The following is a 15,485-nucleotide window of genomic DNA, read 5'->3' on the forward strand; positions in this document are numbered from 1 at the left end:
ATTGTAACCAGAAATAGGCCTAAGTGCTATTTTGTTAAGTTTATTTGTAATTGCCAGAAAGAAAGAAAGAAAGAAAGAAAGAAAGAAAGAAAGAAAGAAAGAAAGAAAGAAAGAAAGGGCAGAGATGAGGTTAGGAATGAAAAGTCAGTAGGCCTATGTAGTTTCTTCATTCACTGTCACCTATACCAGCACTGGATGGCCAATTTCACATGTATTTTGTGTATTTTCAAAATACAAAATACTGTATTTGTATTTAAATAAATTTTTTCACACAGTATTTTGTATTTTTTAAATACATTTTTGTGCAAGCCGGAGAAGAGCCATCAGCAACAGCATGGAGGCTGCAGAGCGGGCATCAAGATGGCTATGGTTGAGGGGGGGGGGGGGGGGACCACAAAATGCCACTTGGACAAAGGCCGAGGCTTGATCAACCTCGGTCGGGTCGCCTGGAAGAGGGTGTCTGTTGAAAGACACGAAACACCCAATGGCGCCTAGAAACAACACTGATGATGTGTCCAAGTTTGAGCTTCAGAGGCTGTATGAATAACTGAATAAGAACGTTTTGCTAATATTTCTATTAAGTTCTCCGAACGTTCGAAATGTCCAGTTTTTTATAATGTTTTGTATAATGTTTTTTTCTTGGTTGTGCGAACGTTAAGGAAACATTTCATTTGATCGTTCTTCAGACATTTTGGGAAAGTTACTTTTGAATGTTCTCTGAAACAAGTAGCAAGATTTAAAAATCGAAAAATCCTAATCCTAAAGCATTTCAGAAAAAGAAAAAAAAATCCAAGACATGAACAATGTATAAATAATGTTGATTCAAAGAACATTAATAAAGATCTTTGAACGGATGTTCTATTAAGGTTACTGGAAGAACGTTTGTTCATAACTTTGAGAGAACCTTGCAAGAGTGGTATAGCTAAAGTTCTGAGATTGTCCCAAGTTAGCCGGGTAGCCACCAATTCACCAAAACACAAAAAAGTAACGAATTGCAAAGAGATTATGTTGTTTTCAACCAGCAAAGATGAACTACAGTTAGCACGAATTAAAGAGAGCAGCTGAAGTGTAAAGTATTTTTATAAGAAGGCTTATTTGTTTGTGTGTCAAATGCTTTTAACACCTCATAACTTTTCTTGACAGTTTTACTGGAGCAATTTTACTGATTTGTTTGGGCTTTTCATCTGTATATACACATATATGTTATTCTACAAAATTGTGAGGGAGTGAATACTAACACAGTGGGTGTCTGTGGGGACAGGTTTTTGGGAGGCAAAAAATGGGCCTACAGTGCTTGTCAGGCGGGAGAAGTGAAGGTCAGGTTGTCTAGGCAGGGTGGTACAGCCGCACATGAATCTCGACAGAGTCAGCTGAGAGACATGATACTGTATTTATGGTATCAGTGACAAGACACTGTAAGCATCGCGTTCACCTCGTCACGCACTACCAGCAGAACTCTTCGTATCCACCTGCACCTGTCATTCGCCTCGACAAGAGTTGACGGTAATGTTTCGAGCAGAGATGGACCATCACTTGGAAAGCACCTCCCGAAAGTCTCCTCTGTAACATGAATGTGACCCAAAAGCATAGATAAGTGATGTGTAGCCAATATCACAATATCAAATCAAAATGAGATTGTTATCGTTTGGCATTTACACATCCAAAGCTGAGCTGTGATCTAAAAACGTTTTTGATGCCCTTTGAAGCTCCCGCTGAGAGACTAAATAATGAAACTGATTAAAAACCGTTAGTAAACTCGGATGTATGAGAGTGTGATGGGGTAAAACAAGGAAAAGGGTTTTTTATAAATATTCCCTGCAGTGCAGAAAAAACGTTTCCGACCGATTTCGGAAGCGCAGAGGACTGAGAGATGAAACGAGAGTTGAAACCGGCTAGAAAATAGGTCATGAGAGAGTTTAATGATTGGAACAGTGCAGGTATGTCTGAACACAGACAGGCCTTTAAATAGTCATCAGTATTCCACGCTTGTTCTTTAGACTGTTTGGAACTTCTCTTTTATTCTTCGGGAACAGAATAAAACAGCAGGAGGTCTCATTGACGTCTTTTTGCAAACTCACCGTAATAAGCCCTGTGGGCTCTAATTTTACTCTCACAGGAGCAATAAAGCGTTTTACATTTGTACTTCGTTCTTATTTTTGGCAGCCGAAGGGACAAGGAAGACAGCAGCCCGTGGATCAGAGTCTCAATGCTGAGATCACAGTCTATATCTTTTATGATTTTACCCTGAATTCATCTAGTATTGTATCGTCCTTCCCCTTGCAGTGGAACCAGCATCTGTGAGTCTGCGACTCTCACAGATTTTGGTTTGTTTATTTTGGCTGAAACTTTTCTAGCATTTAATTGTAGGCCTGAGTGGTAAACCAGAATCAAGATGAATATTTTTATCATCTTTGTAAGTCTATCAGCAGCATAAAGAGGAGCTTCTAGCAGTGAGGCTATGGTTGTATTTTCCTACACATCTCTTTATTTAGTTCACATGAATGTCTTTAATCGCTGTAAAGAAAAAGCGGGTTGTTTTCCAAACCCAATGTTTCCATTTCCAAGAACGCTCAGTCCCCACAGGCCTTTACTCGCATGAATATTCATGAGCTTACGGCATACTGATGTGCTTGTTTTGTACAATGTTATAACAAACTGGCTCCGTCTTGAACCAGTCAGTCTGTGTCATTCAGTCAACTATACAATGATCATCCTGCTAATGATCATGAGGTTGTTTTTCACAGCAAAACAAATGTACAGTTTGTAATTGAGAAGTTTCCAAGCTGTCCATTTAAAAGCGTATGTCATCGTTTTGCCATGTGTGGACTGTTTATGGTTTTGCAGTGACATCTTGTGGTTAAAATGATGAAGAAATGTGGATAAAGCTGAGTAAAAGGTGAGCTTGGTGTGGTTGTAATTTCTTTAAGATCTTGTTACTGCTAATGGGTCCAAAACTAAAAATTATCTTTTATATTATTGTTATAGACATCTTATGGAATAATAAATATATGTGACAACAATGTTTACACTGAAAAAAAACATTAATAAAAACATTAATAGCACTGGATTTAATTAAACAAGTAAGAATGTTAAATCCACCCCCATTGCAGGTGAAAAATAATGATTTTCATATCTCTCAAATAAGAGAAAACTATTTTTTATTATATTACAAATAATGATTAATATTACATCCTTAATTCATTTAACTGTGAATACACTACTATAAAAATTTTTTTTTTTTTAAGTATCTTATGTTCACCAAGGCTGCATTCATTTTATTAAAATACAGTAAAAACAGCAATATTGTGAAATATTATTGCAATTTCAAATAACTGTTTTCTATTTTAATACATTTTAAAATGTAATGTATTCCTGTGATGGTATAAGCTGATTTTCAGCATTATTACTCCAGTCTTCAGTGTCGCATGATCCTTCAGAAATCATTCTAATATGATGATTTGCTGCTCAAGAAAAATTTCTTATCATCATCAATGTTGAAAACAGTCGTGCTGCTTCATATTTTTGTGGAAACTGTGATACTTTTTTTTCAGGAATCTTTGATGACCAGAAAGTCCAAAACAACAGCATTTATTTGAAACAGGAATGTTTGTAACAATGTAAAAGTATTTACTGTCACTCCTGATCAATTTCATGCATCCAAATTTTGAACAGTGTATGTGTTGTCTAAAAAAAAAAATGTCTAAGTACAACTTTTACGAACATGAGCTGGTTGAATCAAGCTATTCATCTATTTGAATGAAATAATGATGATTGCATATTTACCTGAACCAAAACGAATTGATCAAAATTAAGCAGGTATTCAATATTAATTTTGTAATTGTTTTTGATATTATATCGACCTCACTGGTGTAAACTTTAACTGAGTTTGAGAATTTGGAATAAGATCTGAGGCAAGCTAATCAAGCTTTTGAAACCATTAAACCAATTTTCTTGTCATCTGGTTTTGGAACAGCACTAGGCTCCATCTACGTACACACATTTTGAGTTTACTTCAGATACAAACTTAAAAATACTTCTTTTTTTTTCTTATATAACACATATACATTTTACCACACTTCTTAAACAGGGTTTCAGTGTGAGGATGTAATATGATTTTGTTTACTGAAAATTCATCAGTCCCTATTGTCAAGAAACTCAGACTCAAACAGGAGGAGTGAGGGAGAGAAAGTCTGTATGAAAACACATGAAACCTTATTTTCCTTAAGTTGTAGTGAGGTTCCCAGGACAACTGTTGTTCCTGTCAATTGCATTACTCGTCCACTTTAAAGGGGTCATGAACTGAGAAATAAAATTTTCCTTGAGGTTTTGACTTATTAGAGGTCATCGTATTATCCAGAATTGAAAACATCCTTGTTAGTCCAAAATCAGCTTTTATTGTGACCAGGCCCAGCGAACGACTCATCCTGGAATGTGCCTCTTTATGATGTAATAAGGTAGTGAACGACCGCCTCTGCAGAAAAAGATCAACTTAGCCCACTGGCGTTAGTGGGATGAAGAAGAGAGAAGAGCACAGGGTCACTCACTGGACTAAAATAACATTACCTTCCAAAAGATCCTAATGCTGGGAATGTGGTTATTTGGTAACAAATCTTTGTGTTTATTTTATTTTGTGTGAGTGTGTGTACATATATATATATATATATATATATATATATATACACATACACTGTGTTAATCATATGATACTATATTCAAGGGATAGTTCACCCCAAAAAATTAATTGTTCACCCACATTCTTCCAAATATCTTATTTTGTGTTCAACAGAACAAAGAAACTCATATAGGTTTGGAAAAACTTCAGGTTAAGTCAATTATGACAGAATTTTCTTTTTTAGGGTAAACTAGCATAGCTTGTGTTAAAACAAGTCACATCACAGTCTCAAAATTATGCAATTTAAAACATATTAAACACTTTGAAATAATCACTATGACAATATGTTTCAATTTTAACTGATGCATGTTTGTGGAAATGCAGTGACACTGATCCATGAATGATATAATAATATAGGGGGCACCCCTTGCCAAAGCAGTAGAGGAGGCAACCCCCCTGAGAGTGAGCCCGTAGACCCGTTGGCGGTACTTGACCGCGCGCCTCATAGGCAAGAGCAATAGCATACCTGACCCAATGTGACATGGTCTGCTTGGTGGCAGCTGCCCCCCTGTTACTGCCCCCATAACAGACAAACAGTTGCTCTGACTTACGCCACTGGCTAGTGCGGTGGACGTAGGTCTGAAGAGCACGGACTGGACACAGTCTGTGGGAGCTCTCCTGTTCCAGTGTTGTAAACGGAGGAGAGCAGAAGGCCTCAAGAGTGACTGGATGTACAGTCGAGAAAGGAACCTTTGGCAGGTAGTCAGGATGAGGGTGCAAAATCGCTTTCACCATACCTGGGGCAAAGTCTAAGCAGGATGAAGAGATCGACAAAGCCTGCATATCCCCAGTTCTTTTTAAAGAATAGCCATTAGAAAAAACATCTTTAAAGTTTGTCAGATGCTGACTCTAGAGGTTCAAAGGTGGTCTCAACCAGACCCTCTAGGACTATTGATAAGTCCCATGAAGGGATCTTGGTTCTTATAGGTGGCCTCAGTCGTCTGGCCCCACGAATGAAGCGAGCGAGCAGAGGATGCCTCCCTAGTGACACCCCGTCCACCAAGGCGTGGCAAGCCGAGAAAGCGGCCACATAAACCCTGAGAGTGGAGGGGCATGTGCCTGTTGACAACTTTTCTTACAGAAAGTCCAGAACTGAAGCAATCTGGCAGTTGACCGGATCTGCATTATGTGCTGTACATAGGCCTGTCATGATAACAAATTTTGCTGGACGATAAATTGTCCAAGAAATGATTGCGATAAACGATAATATTGTCGTTCTGAGACCATTTTCATCTAATATAATGATAATGGCATAATAATGCAGGTACACCTTTTCAAAGATCTATAAACTTTTATTTCTAAAGAATATTAAACATTGAAAACGGAAAACATTTTAAATATACACAAAAAATGAACAAAACAACCAAAAACAATAAAAGCAATGGATACTCAGTGTCTGTTAACAAAATAAATGTCTGTTAATAAATAAAATGGATGTAAACAAAATTGCACTTCAAAAAATATTAAACATTAGGCTTTAGACATTAGGCATAAATAGTGATACATTCCATAACAGGCAAAACTGCCAGTTAGGACCTTTGTAAATAAATTTTAAAAAGCCTCAACAGGCCATATCACACCATTTTGCACTGTCCTCCTGTTACTTTGTCGACTAAATGCCCGAGTGATTGTATACTGTCGGGAAGACGGAGACGCACTTTATTGCGTGTATATGCTACGCACTGAAAATACTTGGTTAGGATTAGGGGTGAGGAGTGCGTGCGTATTACACGCCATAAAGTGCGTATCATATGCACGCAAAAACTATTTTTGGCGTATAAATGGCACGAGAAATAACATTCGTGGTATAGATACGCATTTTCATGAGATCGGGCTCGCTGTCGCATTTGGCTTTGAAACCAATTCCATCTTTTCCTTTTTTTCCCTCCAACTCACAACTAGCGTCTTCTCTGTCTCCCGGCAGTCGCCGCAAGCAGTCCCGCCGGCGCTTTCCCATACAAAGACCATGTGACTGACAGGTGCCGCGGTGCCGCCTCCCCACACAAAGACCATGCAACTGACAAGAGAGTTCACTCCTCCTATACGCTAAGGAACCGAGAGTGGTCATCCAGTCTCTTTGGTAGAGAGAGAGAGAGAGACGAGGAAAACAAACAAGCATGCAAATGGAATTATCGCGGCCGAAAAAATTATCGAGCTCATTTTTTTTATCGTGCGATTAATTGATTTATTGACTATCGCGACAGGCCTAGCTGTACACCACCTTTCAAAGACACCCCATTTACTGGCATAATTCTTTTTAGTGGAGGAGGCCCTAGCAATCAGAATGGTGTCAATAACATTAGGCGAAAGCCCAGTGTCCCTCAGTTGGTACCCATCAGGGGCCAAACATGAAGGTTCCACAGGTTGGGTCTGGGATGGAATATCGTGCCCTGCGCCTGAGACAGAAGGTCCTTCCTCTGCGGAATCGCCCATGGCGAGCCGTTGAGGAGAGACATTATCTCTGAGAACCATACTCTGTTCGGCCAACGCGGCGCAATCAGTAAGAGGCAAGATCTTTGTTGGCGAACTCTGGCTAGAACTCCCGGGAGCAGAGAGACTGGAGGAAACGCATACAGGCGCATTTTGGGCCATGTATGCGCCATCACATCCAGACCCAGGGGGGCTGGGTGACTCAGAGAGAAGTAGAGGGGACATTGCGCTGTCTGATGGGAGGCGAAGAGGTTCACCTCCGCCTCGTAAAATTTGGTCCAAATCTGTTTCACTACTTCCGGGTGGAGTTTCCATTCCCCCATCAGTAGTTTCTGTCTGGACAGTAAATCTGCTCACACATGCAGATGCCCTGGAATGTACACTGCCCTGAGTGACAGTAACTTGTCCTGGGCCCAGAGAAAAATCTGCCTCGCTATTCTGTTCAGATTGCATGAGCGCAGACCACCCAGGTGATTTATATAAGAGACTGCTGCTGTGTTGTCCACCCGCACTAGGACATGACAACCTCTCAACTGAAGGAGAAAATATTTCAGGGCCAGAAATACGGCCATCAGCTCGAGGCAGTTGATGTGCCAATCGAGCTGATGACCCTCCCATTCCCCTTGAGCTGGACGACCACTTAAGACTGCTCCCCAGCCCATCAGGGAGGCGTCTGTCGTTAACAGTCTGCGACAACAAGGCGCTCCTAGAGTGGGACCCAAGGCGAGGAACCGGGGTCTGAGCCACAGAGATAGTGTACGAAGCCCGCGGCGCGTCACTTTTATTTGGATTTTATAGGATTGGCCCTTGGATGAAATCCCCTGGCTTTTAGCCACAACTGAAACGGTCTCATGTGCAACAGCCCCAGAGGAATCACCCTGGATGCTGAAGCCATGAAACCTAACATTTTTTGGTACTGACGAACAGTGCGATCTTGGCCTAGCCTGACTTTGCTCATGGTCTGCCGAATGGTCTCGATTCAAGCGGGAGACAGTTGTGCCCGCATCGTGATCTAATCCCAAACGATCCCGAGATAAGTCGTTCTCTGGGCAAGAGAAAGAACACTTTTATTGGTGTTGAGTCTCAACCCTAGAGAAACTAGATGAGCTAACACGATCAAGGCTCGAAATTGCGACCATTTTGGTCGCATATGCTCCTGAAATTTAATCCGTGCGATCTAAAAATATATCTGGGAGCATTTGTGCGAGTGCAAATAATGGTTGTGGTGCGACCTATTTTAATTTCTCTACAAAACGTTCGTAAATTACTGCACAATGTGTACCTTATGTGCGCTAATACGCGGTGGCCGGACCATCATTCTATCAACGTTACATAACCAATCAAACTTCAGTCTAACGTTCTTAACTTTAAAGCACATTTTAGATTGGTTAATATTAGCTGTCAATCACTCCTACTATCTTTCGCGGCGCTCCATTGTCACGTGACAGGGTGCTGACTACCGCGAAAAATTTAAAAGGCTGAATGAATGAATGAATGAATGAAGAGAGAAGATGAAACGAACGCTGACAGATTTCTTTTGTAAAACATATCCTAAAGTCACAAAAAATCCTGGAGTTGGTGATGTGGTTAATGTGGATCCACCAGCTGAAAAGAAATCTTACAGCTTTCGAAGAGAGTGGCTGAAAGATTTCGAGTGGCTCCGCTATGCTGATGGTTCAATGCACTGCGTTCACTGTAAAGCCTGTGGGACAGAGTTTGCGGGTAACACAGCGTTCGCAACTGAATCAACACATTTTAAGCGCGAGAGCTTGGTTAAACACGGAGAGAGTGCCAAGCACAAAAAATGCAGGGACAAGTGTTTGCCAAACAAATCAGGCTCATCATCAGGTTCGATTATTCAGGCTTTTAATCGCCAGGATGATGCCGGTCGTTCCGCTCTACTGGCAGAGCTAAACGTAAAATTTAACACCGCATACACCATCGCCAAAGAAGAGCTTGCCTTCACTAAATTTAAGCCTATGTTGCAACTCATGAAAAAGAACGGAGTCCCGATTAACATGACATATGCTAATGACAAATCATGTGCCAATATCATTGGGGTGATAGCAGATTCTATCCGCGAGAATACCGCAGTAAAAGTATCGTCAGCTCAGTATATCTCTTTCATTATCGATGGAGATACCGACCAGTCTGTCAAGGAGTGTGAGATCGTGTATGTCCGCGTCCTGCTTGATGGAAAGCCGACGAACATCCTTGTCGGACATGTTGAGGTGGAACACGCCAATGCTGATGGTGAGGATTTTTTTTTAATGTTTATTAATACATAGCTTATTTAGAATTATATAGCAATATATGATTAATATCATAATAAATACTTTTCTTGTTTCATTAATGGATCAATCAGCATTTTTTTACGAATCTCTTGAATGAATGATTCAATAACAAATACATTTAAGTCACTTGTCGCCACCTAGTGGTGTAACAATGTAATGATACAACAGTTATTTAAAAGCTCCATGTTACTTTCAAAAGGTGCTTTTCTCTATTTTGATAGCTTCTGTAGACGTCAGTGTTTATATCCAATCTATAATTCTAGTTCCAATTCAAGTTCTTCTGTGATAATAATTATATTTGTAACACAGAAACAATTACTGTGTAGTTGAATATACTCAGTGATTTTTGTCAAAGGTTTAATAGACATGTTTAATAGGCGAAAAGTTGTTGTTTAGGAATTATATTGCAATCTTTGTTCTAGTAATTGGATATATTCATTAAATGTAATTGATAAATTATTAACGCTGTTTAAAGAACTGTAACAGTATTTAAACTAATTGGAATTCTTTTAGGAATCTATGCAGCCGCCAAGTCAGCATTTGCTGGTCTTGGAGAGTCATGCCAGGACTGGCTCCAGAAGACAGTGGCCATGGGAGCTGATGGTGCAGCCGTGAATCTTGGGAGGAAGGGAGGAGTATCAACAAAACTCCAAGAGGAGGCGGGAAAGCACATCATCCCATTTCACTGCATGCCTCATAGGTGAGCTGATAATGGTCATTAACTCTGATAAAAAATAAATAAACAAAAAGCTAAGGCTCTCTGTCTTGATTGCAAACTGGAATGTCAGATTTGTTCACTATCACTATTATAGATTGGAGCTTGCCCTATTGTCTGCCCAGAAGGATTCACCTTGGGTAGGCAATGTGTACAACCTGCTCCACTTAATTTGGAAGACTTACCACTTCAGTTCAAAATCCAGAAGGGAGTTAAAATGCCTTGGAGTTGAACTGGATGTGTCGGTGAACAATCCAAGTGGAGTCAAGGGGACACGATGGTTACCACATGTATCCAGGGCACTGGATGTGCTTCTGAAGCAAGGGAAGGAGGGGACCCTGGAAGATGCTGGGCAGTACACAGCTGTATATGCTCATATGGACCACCTGGCTGCATCATCAACGAATGCGGATATAGCTGGCCGAGCAAAGCATGTCAGTGTAAACTATAGGTGGAAATGTGGATATTGCCCCTGTACAGTGAGTTAATGGGAGGGGAGGGTATAAATGTGCTGTGTTCTTCTATGCAGGTCAAAGAGACCATGGAGGATGGCTCATTCCTGGCATTCTGCCATTTCTTGGCAGATTTGTTTTCTGCCATCAGTAAATACAGCCTATTACTGCAAAGAAATGATGTGATCCTCCCCCAGGTAAGCTTTAATTAGTGGTCAAATAATAAATCATCATTATTTTGACATACTTTGCCATGTTAAGAGTACAACAAAGTTATGTCTAGATGGAATCACATTAACAGGCAGTCAGCAGCTTGAGGAACCTGATCATCAACATTGAGGCAATGGCTCTGAGGCCAAGTCCAAGTGGCAGGCTAGCTTCCTTCCATGCAGCCATGAAAAGGCAGAGAGATGCTAATAGGGAGCAGGAGCAGGAAAAGAGGCCTCAATTTATGTTTCGGGTACAACCCTTATAATCCTTTTTGAAAGCATTCAATTGATGTTCATACAGAAAAGCCTTACTGACCATTTTAATATTAGATTAGATTAGATTAGATTAGATTCAACTTTATTGTCATTACACAAGTACAGGTACAAGGCAACGAAATGCAGTTTAGGTCTAACCAGAAGTGCAATAGCAGCAAGTGCAGGATATACAGTGGTTCCATAAGTGCAGAACATGGATATGTACTGAATAAATATAGAGTTGAATACTATTATAAACAAAAATTTACAGATAGATTGTCCTATGAATATAATATACAGATAACTATTACTGTGAACAGAGTTTACAGCTAGATATGTACTGAATATAATAATATACAGATGGCTATTACTATAAACAGAATGTTTACAGATAGATATGTACTGAATATAATATACAGATGGCTGTTACTATAAACAGAATTTTACAGATAGATATGTACTATGAATATATATACAGATGGCTGTTACTATAAACAGAATGTGAGCATAATATACAGATGGCTATTACTATAAACAGAATTTAACAAATAGATATATGTATAAGTTAGGCTAATGAGCAGTATAACAATGGATTTAAAGTAGTGCAAATAAAGTTTGGACAGAAGCTATCCGAGTGAAAGTGCAGTGGAAAGTAATTGCATATTACAGTTAAGGTACGATATTGCAATGTATATATAAACAGTCGGTACTGTAAATAAATAGTCGGCAGTGCAAATTGAGCATATTCCAGTCAAGGTAGTAGTGCAAGATGCATATGTAAACAGTTGTTACTGTAATAACAGTCAGCAGTGCAAATGAACATTATAGTATTGCAAATAACAAAATGGAGGCAGGTGTGAGGAGGGAGAGGAGAGTCAATCAGTATATGAGGGGAGTGGGATCAATGAGGGTTAGAGTTTAATAAAGAGACAGCTCTGGGGAAAAAACTGTTCTTTAGTCTGCTGGTCCTGGTCCGGAGGCACCTGAAACGCCTGCCGGAGGGCAGGAGAGAAAACAGTCTGTGGGCTGGGTGAGAGGAGTCCTTAAGGATGCTGCGAGCTCGATGCAGACAGCGTTTCCTCTGGATGTGCTCGATGGCAGGTAGTGGAGTCCCAGTGATGCGCTGGGCGGTTTTCACCACCCGCTGCAGTGCCTTGCGCTCTGCAACAGAACAGCTCCCATACCACACTGTAGCACAGTTGGCCAGGATGCTTTCTATTGCACAGCGATAGAAGTTCACCAGGATAGTGGAGGAAAGCTGATTCTTCCTCAGTGTCCTCAGGAAGAAAAGGCGCTGGTGAGCCTTCTTGACCAGGCTGGAGGTGTTGGTTGTCCAGGTCATGTCCGCCGAGATGTGGACCCCCAGGAACTTGAAACTGGAGACACGCTCAACAGCCATTCCATTGATGTGGATGGTGTCGTGTGTGCCTCTTGACACTTTCCTGAAGTCCACGATGAGCTCCTTCGTTTTGGTGGTGTTGAGGAGCTGGTTATTTTCGGTGCACCATGTGGCCAGGTGCTTGATCTCCTCCCTATAGGCAGTCTCATCGTTGTTGCTGATGAGACCAATCACCGTAGTGTCGTCCGCAAACTTGACGATGGAATTAGATCCGTACACAGGCTTGCAGTCGGAGGTGAAGAGGGAGTAGAGGAACGGGCTTAGCACACAGCCCTGTGGTACACCAGTGTTGAGTATGATGGATGTGGAGCAGTTGGAGCCTGATCGAACATTCTGGGGTCTGTTGGTCAAGAAGTCCAAAATCCAGTTGCACATGGAAAATCCAGTTGCACATGGAAATCCAGTTGCACATGGAAATCCAGTTGCACATGGAAATCCAGTTGCACATTAATGAATGTGTGCAGTGAATGTAGGTGTCTTGTGGGGGCTAAAACATGAACTCATTAAATAATGTTTGTAGTGTAGTGTAATTATATAAAAAATTTAATCTAACAGAATTTAGAATAATTTCATTAATAATAATAATTTAATTAATTTGTAATGTACATTGCTCATTCTCAATTGTCAAGGGAGTTCCTTTGAGGAAAGGAGAGGCAGGGAATATGGCTACGGATGGACCAATCAGTCAGACTGCTCCCAGACTGCAGAAGCAGATAGAGACCACTGTTGATGCAATTGTTTAACAGCTCCGTCTCCGGTTCAGCAGCCTACTTTGTATGTTATTAAGATCAGGACATTATATGTAAATTACAAACTTTTGATGACCTGCACTAAAATAAATCACTATCTTTAAAAAAAACTAAAGGCCATTTACTAACCTTATTCCACTCAGTTTGCACTTTAGTAATAAAAAACAAAAACAAATTATAATTATTATAGAAATATCTTTTTACGTCTACTTTAGGTCAGGAGGGACATGGAACAGACACTGCAGCAACCAAGGCGGTCCAATGCTTTCAGGTGTTCAACCATGATGTTTGGCCAGAGACAGTGGAGGAGTTGGTTGACTATGGAATTGAGGAGGTCCACTTCTTATTGGACCATTTTAAAGTTGTACTGGAAAGGTAATTCATGGGTAATAATGAAAATATAGACTTTTGATCGCTTTTTGTTAAAAGCTTTAATCATTTGAGAGCCAACCAGTTACAGTTGGATTGTATCTAATTAAGGAATGGCTGTGACTTTGCCCTTGCTGAGGAGGAGTTTCAGGCCTTGAAAACTCTGGTGTTCATGTCCTTCAAAGACAAGAGCTACCACGGGTTATGGGAAGTCCTTCTGACCAAGGAACCCTATTGTTCAGATTTACAGGTAGGCCATGTAATATAATGTCTAAGTAGTTTGATGATCAATATATTTTAGATTGTTATATAGATTGCATTATTTTATGCTGTCGCTGAATGCTTCTACCCTGACAATGAAATTTAAATGATTTTTGTTTCAGAATATCCTTCATCTGGTAAGGATTATGCTCATCCTTCCTGTGTCTTCGGCACAGTGTGAGAGAGGGTTCTCTGTACAGAAGCGGATCAAGTCAGACATTAGATCTTCATTACACCCTAAAACAGTAGAAGATCTGATACGAATCAGCGTTGAGGGCCCTCCTTTGGAGGCGTTCGATGCCTCAGCCTCAGTGAAGAGATGGATGGAGGAGGGACAGAGAGCCAGAAGACCAAATTTTAAATCCTGGCCTCAGGATGTTTAAAGCCCCAGTGATTGTTGGTGTTGTTTTTAAATAAATCTGTTAATATATAATTTGTAGTTGTGGTGCTCTTTAATTTTTGGTGGGTGCTCCTAAGTTTTTGTTGGTGCTCCTAACTTTTTAAAGTTGGGAGCACCAGTGCTACCAAATAAAAAAGTTAATTTCGAGCCCTGACGATGTCTCTATGTTGAAGCGCCATCTCTTGCGATTGTGCTAGTATTAACCAATCGTCGATGTAATTCAAAATGCAAATGCGAATGCGAGTCGTAATGGAGCCAGTGCTGCATCCATGCATTTTGTGTATGTGCGGGGTGACAAGGCTAGGCCGAATGGAAGAACCAGAAATTGGTACGATTCGCCCCCGAAAGCGAACCTCAGGAACTTCCTGTGTTGTGGCAATATTTCTATGTGAAAATATGCGTCCTTCAGATCGATCGTGACAAACCAATCGTGATGTTGAATTTGCGACACGACCGTCTTGATGGTTAACATCTTGAACTTGAGCGCTTTGACTGTACGGTTTAAGCCTCGAAGATCTAAGATTGGACGCAACCCCCCATCCTTCTTGGGAACCAGGAAGTATCTGCTGTAACAGCCCGACTCTCTCTCTGGAAGAGGAACATGTTCTATGGCCTCTTTGCTCAGAAGAGTTTGTAGCTCTTGTGACAGTACATGCATCAGCTCCGGTCTCACAGAAGTGTAGACCACGCCGTTGAAACACGGAGGACGACGAATAAATTGGATTCTGTATCCTAGCTGTACTGTGCTTAATACCCACGCAGAAATGCCTGGCGGAAGGTTCCACGCTGCCAGACTCTCTGAGAGTGGTATCAATTTTAACACTTCCTTTTGAGGGGGTGTTAGATGTTCCGTGTCCTGGATGACAGTAGGAGGCAACGGAACATCTAACATTTCGCTGGAAACCGCTGCCCCCCGAAGCACCAGAGGCGGCGGAGGTGGAGAGGTTTCGTGGGGGTAACGAGGAGGGGTGGTCAGATGTTGTACGCGCCTCGTCCCGCGGGGGGCTACCCCCACCAGACTGGGCGCCAGACCATCAGGACTTCCTCTTTTTATTGAAGATAATCCTGAGGTCTGGCCTGGGAGGTTGCTGAGCGCGACGAGCCTGTCCCCAATCTTTCTGAGGGGGAGCGCGACTTGCCACGCTCTGCTTCTTCACCTCCCGGGTTTTTGAAGGACCGGGGAGAGGTTGGGTGGCCGATGGCCTCTCCCCTTGAGTGCGGCGAGGAAGAAACTGTACAAATGCTTCCTCGTGTTTCTTAACCTCTCTGAACCTGCTGAC

The sequence above is a fragment of the Rutilus rutilus genome, assembly GCF_951802725.1.
Source record: "Rutilus rutilus genome assembly, chromosome: 15".
In the NCBI taxonomy this organism is placed as follows: Eukaryota; Metazoa; Chordata; class Actinopteri; order Cypriniformes; family Leuciscidae; genus Rutilus; species Rutilus rutilus.